This window comes from Artemia sp. Qi Xiang Cuo, chromosome 11 (assembly GCF_049724085.1).
Source record: "Artemia sp. Qi Xiang Cuo chromosome 11, ASM4972408v1, whole genome shotgun sequence".
Lineage (NCBI taxonomy): Eukaryota > Metazoa > Arthropoda > Branchiopoda > Anostraca > Artemiidae > Artemia > Artemia sp. Qi Xiang Cuo.
Window position 1 is genome coordinate 71,376,270 of NC_142804.1, and position 9,798 is coordinate 71,386,067.

Genomic DNA, 9,798 nt, shown 5'->3' on the forward strand with positions numbered 1-9,798 from the left:
ACAATTGACTGCTCAAAGTTTAAAATTCGCTTTTGCCAGATTGTATTTTGCACCGGTAAAATTTTGGTGGGCAAAGTTGTTGCAATTTTTATTTTGTCTCGGCTGAACATTCTGGTTTGAGTTTCGCACGGGAGGGATAAATTTAGCTTTGGTGAAGCTTTGAGTGGGATAAATTTATGTGAAACATGTGTGGCTTGTGTATTGTGCTTTTTAATCGATGAGATGTAGAATAAATAGATTTAAACTAGGAGTAACTTTACAGTGGCATCTTGCCAAGTGAACTCATCTAAGAGGTTTAGATTCTCATATTTTCGTTGAACACCCTGGATGCTCTTTGATGCTATAACTTCAAAACTGGTTGAAAGAAAGATTTTTTTCTGGTCTTCGAAAAAGATGTCACGGTCACAGGGGTGCTCCACACATCAACAATATAGGCCGCTTCATTAAGCAGGCCTACGAGGATTGGGTTATGACTTCTTTATGTATCATACTCTATAGTGTTCCTAGAGGTGCCAATCGGGAGGGGGGCAATTATCCACTTAAATTTACAAAAAAAGGTCTTTTCTGGTATTTCATTGAAAAATGATGAAAACCAAAATTCCCCCTTGATGTTGAAAGGAAATTTTTTGTATCTTGATTTTCAAATATCATAAAATTATCCCCCCCTCCCTCATCTGAATTATCGCAAATTGAGACTACCGGGCTTTCCCATTGATCTCACTCACAGTACTGTCAAATTTGGCTAGTGTTCACGAATTGGTTGATTAACCTTTACTAACGAAATTGGAAAAATAAAATCAAAAATTGGATAAAACACTTTGGTAAAATCTAGCTTCTTTTTTTTCTTCTTTTAAATCCAAACGATGTGCACCACTGAAGCTGACAATTTTCGCCATCTATGCTAGCGTAATCTAAGAGAACCTGGCAACCGTGCTTACTCGGATTTTCTCAACCAGGAATGATGTTTGTGTCTTCTGCCTTTACTTCTCTGAAACCGATCGAAAAGACAAAGAATTTTTTTTTTTTATTATATACGGTTTTCTAATACATCTTTACATTACAACAGACATAAATACTGAACAATACGATCACATAAGTAACGTTTAGAATACAAATGACAAATAAAAGGTATCAAGCATTATACAGGAATTCTTTCAGTGGAAGGGGGTCAGATTCATAAGATCAGCAAGATATAGGCAAATTATACAAGAACTACAGGACAAAATTGGGGCAAAGAACTACAGATTTGGATGGGGGGCTGCACGAGTGCATTACTGTTCTGTCCTTAACGACTGACTAATATCTACTTAAAAAAATTGTTTAGGGCAAATGGTGACAAAATTTCAAACTAAAACTTTTTTTTTAACATTTACATGGAAATAAACAAAACGTGTATAATGACTGCACATAGATCTATAAAATGCATACATTTTGGAGACAAATATGCCATTGCACAGAGTATGTTCTTGAAGGCCAGAAGGTTTTGTGTAAAAGGTTATTGATAGTTTTGAACTGATTGGCCATCTCAAAATTTTTGATTTGAGGCCCAACAATTGGAGAAATAATTCCACAGCCTTAGCTACACTTTTCATGCAGCACATGATTTTTTTTTCTTTTTTTTTAAGACTAGTTAAATTAACGTTAAAGGCTCTAAGGCATGCTGTTTTTAATGGCATGATTTTCGTAAAAACTGAGCCCCCATTTTTTCTAAAGTTGTACAATTTTCATCTATCGTTTTAATTAATATATTATATCTTACTTCCATTTTTGGAGTTTTACTTAATATAGGGCGCGGGCCGCTCCTTATTTACTATTCATTACCACAAACGCTTTGATTATAAGGAATTATTGTGAAAACTTGTAAAACAAAGTGTTTACTTAAAAAAGTGCAATCGAAAAAGAAGAAATTACCCTCCCCCTAAATTTTATTGAGTTAGCATCCCTGCTTTTGCCCAATAAACCTCAGCAATGCGTATAATTGAACCAAAAGTGACGAACAGCAACGCTAGAGGTAAAATTACCACCATTTATTCGGAAACTGAAAACTTTACCAATTTATTTCCTCAAAATATGCCCTCACTTTGCTTTAGCATAATGAGGCAGTTCAGTTTCTATTCTAAGTACTTGTCACTTTCTTTGGCTATCACTAAACAAAAACACAAAAATACATGAACTTGTACCAAAAGCTAGGAAAAGCTAGGAAACAAAAGTAGTATCGATATAAACAGTCCGGAACCTACAAGAAAACCCACGCCTGAGGCACTACAGTTACACGTGGACATTGCAAAAAAAGCTGGCAAGGTATAAAGTGGGCAAGCATGTTTTGAAACTATAGTCAAGGCTTTATAAGATAATCAGACTGGTTTTTGAGCAACATCCGTGTTTTAGAATTGCACAAGGAATTACACAACAACTGGGTCAAGAAAACCCACGCCTGAGGCACTACAGTTACACGTGGACATTGCAAAAAAAAGCTGGCAAGGTATAAAGTGGCAAAGCATGTTTTGAAACTATAGTCAAGGTTGTATAAGATAATCAGACTGGTTTTTTGAGCCAACATCCGTTTTTTAGAATTGCACAAGGAATTGCACAAGAACTGGGTCAAGAAAACCCACGCCTGAGACACTTCAGCTTCACGTGCACATTTTTTTTTAAAAGCTGGCACGGTATAAAGTGGTCCAACATGTTTTGGGAGTATGGTCGAAATTATATACCTCGACCGGACTGTTTTTTGAGCCGACATCCGTTTTTTAGGGGGTCCAATCAGAGACATCGGTTGTTGCTCAATATACGGTAAGTTGATTGGTGATTGGTTATAAATAAAAGGACTGATTTTTTATTCGTCCTTGAGATTTTGTATAAAATGCTCTTACCTTACGATTTAATTTTCATAATGATTTAACGTATCATAGATAATACATTAAATATTATTAATTTTGAAGCAATGGATACATCAATTTACAATGTGAATACAGTTTACTAAATTTCTTAATTTATTTCCAAATAAAATCATTTTACCACCCCACTAGTAAATTCAAATTTCAGGGGGACATCTCCCCCCCTCCCCCCAAAAATACAAACGCTACAAAATGATGACTATAGTCGCTAGAAAACATAAAGTACACTTTTTTTCTATTATGTAAATCAAATTTCTCCACCCCTGCTCTGTTTACGAGCTTAATTCTTTAGAAATAGTTATTTCCTTCAAAATGTCCCTTTTTCCATTGTGCATTTAAGATGCAGTGTCCTTTTTCCGATCTAATAGAACCAGCTGTGTTACAAGAAACAGTCAGTTTTGGAAAACAGGTTTCGCACGCTCATGCTATCACAGATTAATAACATGTCTTTGTCTGATTCAAGACGCGTTGACTAGCGAAAAACCCGTGTGAATGAATTGAAATAAATTTTTTTAACAAGAAATGGCTGAAAAGTGTTTTGAGGGAGATGGGTTGATTGGCGGAAGGATGTATTAGCGTAGTTATAGTGGAGGGTGAGTTGCTAGCGAAAAACCTATGTGAATAAATTGAAATAAAAATTTTTAACAAGAAATCTCTGAATAAATATTTTTTGGGGGGTGGGTTGATTGGCAGAAGGATGTATTAGCGTAGTTATAGTGGAGGGCGAGTTGCTAACGAAAAACCCGTGTGGATGAGTTGAAATAAAGATTTTTAACAAGAAATGGCTGAAAAGTGTTTTGGGGGAGAGATGGGTTGATTGTCGGAAGGATATATTAGCGAAGTTAAAGTGGAGGGCGAGTTGCTAGCGAAAAAACCGTGTGGATGAGTTGAAATAAAAGTTTTAACGAGAAATGGTTGAAAAGGGTTCTGGGGGAGATGGGTTGATTGGCAGAAGGATGTATAAGCGTAGCTATAGTGGAGGTCGAGCTTTTAGAAATAAATCTGTGGGGATGATTTGGACTACAATTTTAACGAGAAATGGCTGAAAAGTGTATTGTGGGAGATAGGTTGATTGGCAGAAGGATTCAATAGAGTAGTTCTATTGGAGGGCGAGCTGCTAGCGAAATACCCGTGTGGATGAGTTGAAATAAAATTTTTTAACAAGAAATGGCTGAAAAGTTCCAAAGATCTAGGATTCATTAACTTTAGTGTTGCCAATCAAAAGCTATGAGCTTGAGAAAATTGCCTAATTATCGAAAAATGGGGAAACACCCTCCAAAAGCCGACAGGAATGGAATTATCTTGGGGGGAATTTACCATGGAAAAGGGGGAGGGTATTTTTGCGTGACAGCAACTTCAACCATGGCCCGCCCCCCCCAGCGAGCAGAAATTAAATTATAAAAAAGTTACTTCACCTCTTGAATACACAATGCAGAAATTTCATTCAAGAAATTATGAAAAAATTGTAAGTAAGGGTTCAGTTGTAATCAATAGGCTTATCAAAAGAATCAGCAACAATATGAGCTTGAGAAAATTGTCTAATTATCGAAAAATGGGGAAACACCCTTCAAAAGTCGACAGGAATGGAATTGTCTTGGGGGGAATTTTCCATGGAAAAGGGGGGGTATTTTTACGTGAAAATAATTTCAACTATGGCCCGCCTCCTGCGATCAGAAATTAAATTATAAAAAGTTTCTTCACCTCTTGAATACACAATGCAGAAATTTCATTTGGGTATTTTTACGTGAAAGCAACTTCAACCATGGCCCGCCCCCTGCGATCAGAAATTAAATTATAAAAAAAGTTTCTTCACCTCTTGAATACACAATACAGAAATGTCATTCAAGAAATTGTGAAAAAATTGTAAGTAAGGGTTCAGTTGTAATCAATAGGCTCATCAAAAGAATGGGTTTCTTATGCTGATTCCAAAGATCTAGGATTCATTAACTTTAGTGTTGCCAATCAAAAGCTATGAGCTTGAGAAAATTGCCTAATTATCGAAAAATGGTGAAACAGCCTCCAAAAGTCGAAAGGAATGGAATTGTCTTGGGGGGAATTTTCCATGGAAAAGGGGGAGGGTATTGACCTACCTTTACTTCTTTGATGTGTACTGTATAATACACAAGTGGTGTTTGAACAGTGTTGTCAATTTAAAATAGAGTTTATCGAGAAATGGGTGAAAAGTGTTTTGGGGGAGATGGGTTGATTGGCAGAAGGATGTATTATCATAGTTATAGTGGAGGGCGAGTTGCTAGCGGAAAACCCGTGTGGATGAGTTTAAATAATATTTTTTAAGAAGAAATGGCTGAAAAGTGTTTTGGAGGAGATGGCTTGATTGGCAGAAGGATGTATTAGCGTAGTTATATTGGAGGGCGAGCTGCTAGTGAAAAACCCGTGTGGATGAGTTGAAATAAAATTTTTAATGAGAAATGGCTGAAAAGTGTTTTGGGGGAGATGGGTTGATTGGCAGAAGGATATATTAGAGAAAATCGCCTAATTATCGAAAAATGGGGAAACACCCTTCAAAATTTGACAGGAATGAAATTGTCTTGGGGAATTTTACATGGAAAAGGGGGAGGGTATTTTTACGTGAAAACAACTTCAACCATGGCCCGCCCCCTGCGATCAGAAATTAAATTATAAAAAAGTTTCTTCACCTCTTGAATACACAAAGCAGAAATTTCATTCAAGAAATTACGAAACAATTGTAAGTAAGTAACAATGTCTCTGTGTGTGTGCAAGGTAGAGCAATTTCCTCACAAATTCCACTATTTAATACAAAAGTGTAATAGATATGAATCCTACAAGAAAACCCACGCCTGAGACACTACAGCATCACGTGGACATTGCAAAGAAAAATGTGTATTTCTGTAAAATCTGAGCTAATAAGGGTTTTTGGCCGTAAACTCTAGTTTTTTGTAAGACAATTATAGAAAATACAATTCGTTGGCTCATAGGTGAAAATTAAGTCCAGTTATGGATCGAAAAATAAACTATTTCTGTAAAATCTGAGCTAATAAGGGTTTTTTGCCGTAAACTCTAGTTTTTTGTAAGAAAATTATGGAAAATACAATTGTCTGGCTCAAATCTAAAACTTAAGTCTATTTTTGGATCGAAAAATAAACTATTTCTGTAAAATCTGAGCTAATAAAGGTTTTTGGCCGTAAACTCTAGTTTTTTGTACGAAAATTATGGAAAATACAATTTTCTGGTTCAAATCTGAAACTTTAGTCTATTTTTGGATCGAAAAATAAACTATTTCTATAAAATCTGAGCTAATAAGGGTTTTGACCGTAAACTCTAGTTTTTGTAAGAAAATTATGGAAAATACAATTCTCTGGTTCAGATCTGAAACTTAATTCTATTAACTATTTCTGTAAAATCTGAGCTAATAAGGGTTTTTGGCCGTAAACTCTAGTTTTTTGTATGAAAATTATGGAAAATACAATTCGTTGGTTCATAGGTGAAAATTAAGTCCAGTTATGGATCGTAAAATAAACTATTTCTATAAAATCTGAGCTAATAAGAGTTTTTTGCCGTAAACTCTAGTTTCTTGTAAGAAAATTATGGAAAATACAATTGTCTGGTTCAAATCTGAAACTTTAGTCTATTTTTTTGATCGAAAAATAAACTATTTCTGTAAAATCTGAGCTAATAAGGGTTTTTGGCCGTAAACTCTAGTTTTTTGTAAGAAAATTATGGAAAATACAATTCTCCGGTTCAAATCTGAAACTTTAGTCTATTTTTGGATCGAAAATAAAACTATTTCTGTAAAATCTGAGCTAATAAGGGTTTTTGGCCGTAAACTCTAGTTTTTTGTAAGAAAAATAAGGAAAATACAATTCAGTGGTTCAAATCTCAAACTTTAGTCTATTTTTGAATCGAAAAATAAAACTATTTCTGTAAAATCTGAGCTAATAAGGGTTTTGACCGTAAATTCTAGTTTTTGTAAGAAAATTATGCAAAATACAACTCTCTGGTTCACATCTAAAACTTAATTCTATTAACTATTTCTGTAAAATCTGAGCTAATAAGGGTTTTTGACCGTAAACTCTAGTTTCGAGAGGGAGGCTAGTTGCCCTCCAATTACTTTCGACCATTTAAAAGGGCACTTCTTCACCTCTTGAATACACAATGCAGAAATTTCATTCAAGAAATTATGAATAAATTGTAAGTAAGGGTTCAATAGGCTCATCAAAAAAATTGGTTTCTTATGCTGATTCCAAAGATTTAGGATTCATTAACTTTAGTGTTGCCAGTCAAAAGCTATGAGATTGAGAAAATTGCCTAATTATCGAAAACTGGGGAAACATCATCCCAAATTCGACATGAACGGAAGTGTCTTGGGGGGGATTTTTCATGGACAAGGGAGAGGGTATTCTTACGTGAAAATAACTTCAACCATGGACCGCCCCTGCGATCAGAAATTCAATTATAAAAAGTTTTTTCACCTCTTGAATACACAATGCCGAAATTTCATTCCAGAAATTACGAAAAAATTGAAAGTAAGTAACAATGTCTCTGTGTGTGTGTGTGCAAGGTAGAGCAATTTCCTCAAAAATTCCACTATTTAATGCCCCCTACGCCCCGGTCCGCGGCGCTTCCCGGCCCGCGGCGCTTCCCAGGCAGCGGCGCTTCCCGGCCCGCGACGCTTCCCGGCCCGCGGTGCGGGCCGGGGCGGAAGGGGGCATTAAATACTGGAATTTGTGAGGAAATTGCTCTACCTTGCACACACACAGAGACATTGTTACTTACTTCCAATTTTTTCGTAATTTCTTGAATGAAATTTCGGCTTTGTGTATTCAAGAGGTGAAGAAACTTTTTTATAATTTAATTTCTGATCGCATGGGGCGGGCCATGGTTGAAGTTGTTTTCACGTAAAAATACCCTCCTCCTTTTCCATGGAAAATTCCCCCCAAGACAATTCCATTCCTGTCGACTTTTGGAGGGTGTTTCCCCATTTTTCGATAATTAGGCGATTTTCTCAAGCTCATAGCTTTTGATTGGCAACACTAAAGTTAATGAATCCTAGATCTTTGGAACTTTTCAGCCATTTCTTGTTAAAATTTTTTATTTCAACTCATCCACACGGCCAAAAACCCTTATTAGCTCAGATTTTACAGAAATACTCGTTTTTTTTTGCAATGTCCACGTGATACTGTAGTGCCTCAGGCGTGGGTTTTCTTGTAGGGTTCATATCTATTACACTTTTGCTTTAAATAGTGGAATTTGTCAGGAAATTGCTCTACCTTGCACACACACAGAGACATTGTTACTTACTTACAATTGTTTCGTAATTTCTTGAATGAAATTTCTGCATTGTGTATTCAAGAGGTGAAGAAACTTTTTTATAATTTAATTTCTGATCGCAGGGGGTGGTCCATGGTTGAAGTTGTTTTCACGTAAATATACCCTCCCCCTTTTCCTTGGAAAATTCCCCCCAAGACAATTCCATTCCTGTCGACTTTTGGAGGGTGTTTCCCCATTTTTCTATAATTAGGCGATTTTCTCTAATACATCCTTCTGCCAATCAACCCATCTCCCCCAAAACACTTTTCAGCCATTTCTCATTAAAAATTTAATTTCAACTCATCCACACGGGTTTTTCGCTAGCCACTCGCCCTCCACTATAGCTACGCTAATACACCCTTCTGCCAATCAAGCCATCTCCTCCAAAACACTTTTCAGCCATTTCTTCTTAAAAAATATTATTTCAACTCATCCACACGGAATTTTCGCTAGCAAATCGCCCTCCACTATAACTATGCTAATACATCCTTCTGCCAATCAACCCATCTCCGCCAAAACACTTTTCGCCCATTTCTCGTTAAACTCTATTTTAAATTGACAACACTGTTCAAACACCACTTGTGTATTATACAGTACACATCGAAGAAGTAAAGGTAGGTCAATACCCTCCCCCTTTTCCATGGAAAATTCCCCCCAAGACAATTCCATTCCTGTCGACTTTTGGAGGATGTTTCCCCATTTTTCGATAATTAGGCAATTTTTTCAAGCTCATAGCTTTTGATTGGCAACACTAAAGTTAATGAATCCTATATCTTTGGAATCAGCATAAGAAACCCATTCTTTTGATGAGCCTATTGATTACAACTGAACCCTTACTTACAATTTTTTCATAATTTCTTGAATGAAATTTCTGCATTGTGTATTCAAGAGGTGAAGAAACTTTTTTATAATTTAATTTCTGATCGCAGGGGGCGGGCCATGGTTGAAGTTGTTTTCATATAAAAATATCCGAATGAAATTTCTGCATTGTGTATTCAAGAGGTGAAGAAACTTTTTATAATTTAATTTCTGATCGCAGGTGGCGGGCCATGGTTGAAGTTGTTTTCACGTAAAAATACCCTCCCCCTTTTCCATGGAAAATTCCCCCCAAGACAATTACATTCCTGTCGACTTTTGGAGGATATTTCTCCATTTTTCGATAATTTGGCAATTTTCTCAAGCTCTTAGCTTTTGATTGGCAACACTAAAGTTAATGAATCCTAGATCTTTGGAATCAGCATAAGAAACATATTCTTTTGATGAGCCTATTGATTACAACTGAACCCTTACTTACAATTTTTTCATAATTTCTTGAATGAAATTTCTGCATTGTGTATTCAAGAGGTGAAGAAACTTTTCTATAATTTAATTTCTGATCGCAGGGGGCGGGCCATGGTTGAAGTTGTTTTCACGTAAAAATACCCGAATGAAATTTCTGCATTGTGTATTCAAGAGGTGAAGAAACTTTTTTTTATAATTTAATTTCTGATCGCAGGGGGGCGGGCCATGGTTGAAGTTGTTTTCACGTAAAAATACCCAAATGAAATTTCTGCATTGTGTATTCAAGAGGTGAAGAAACTTTTTATAATTTAATTTCTGAGCGCAGGGGGCG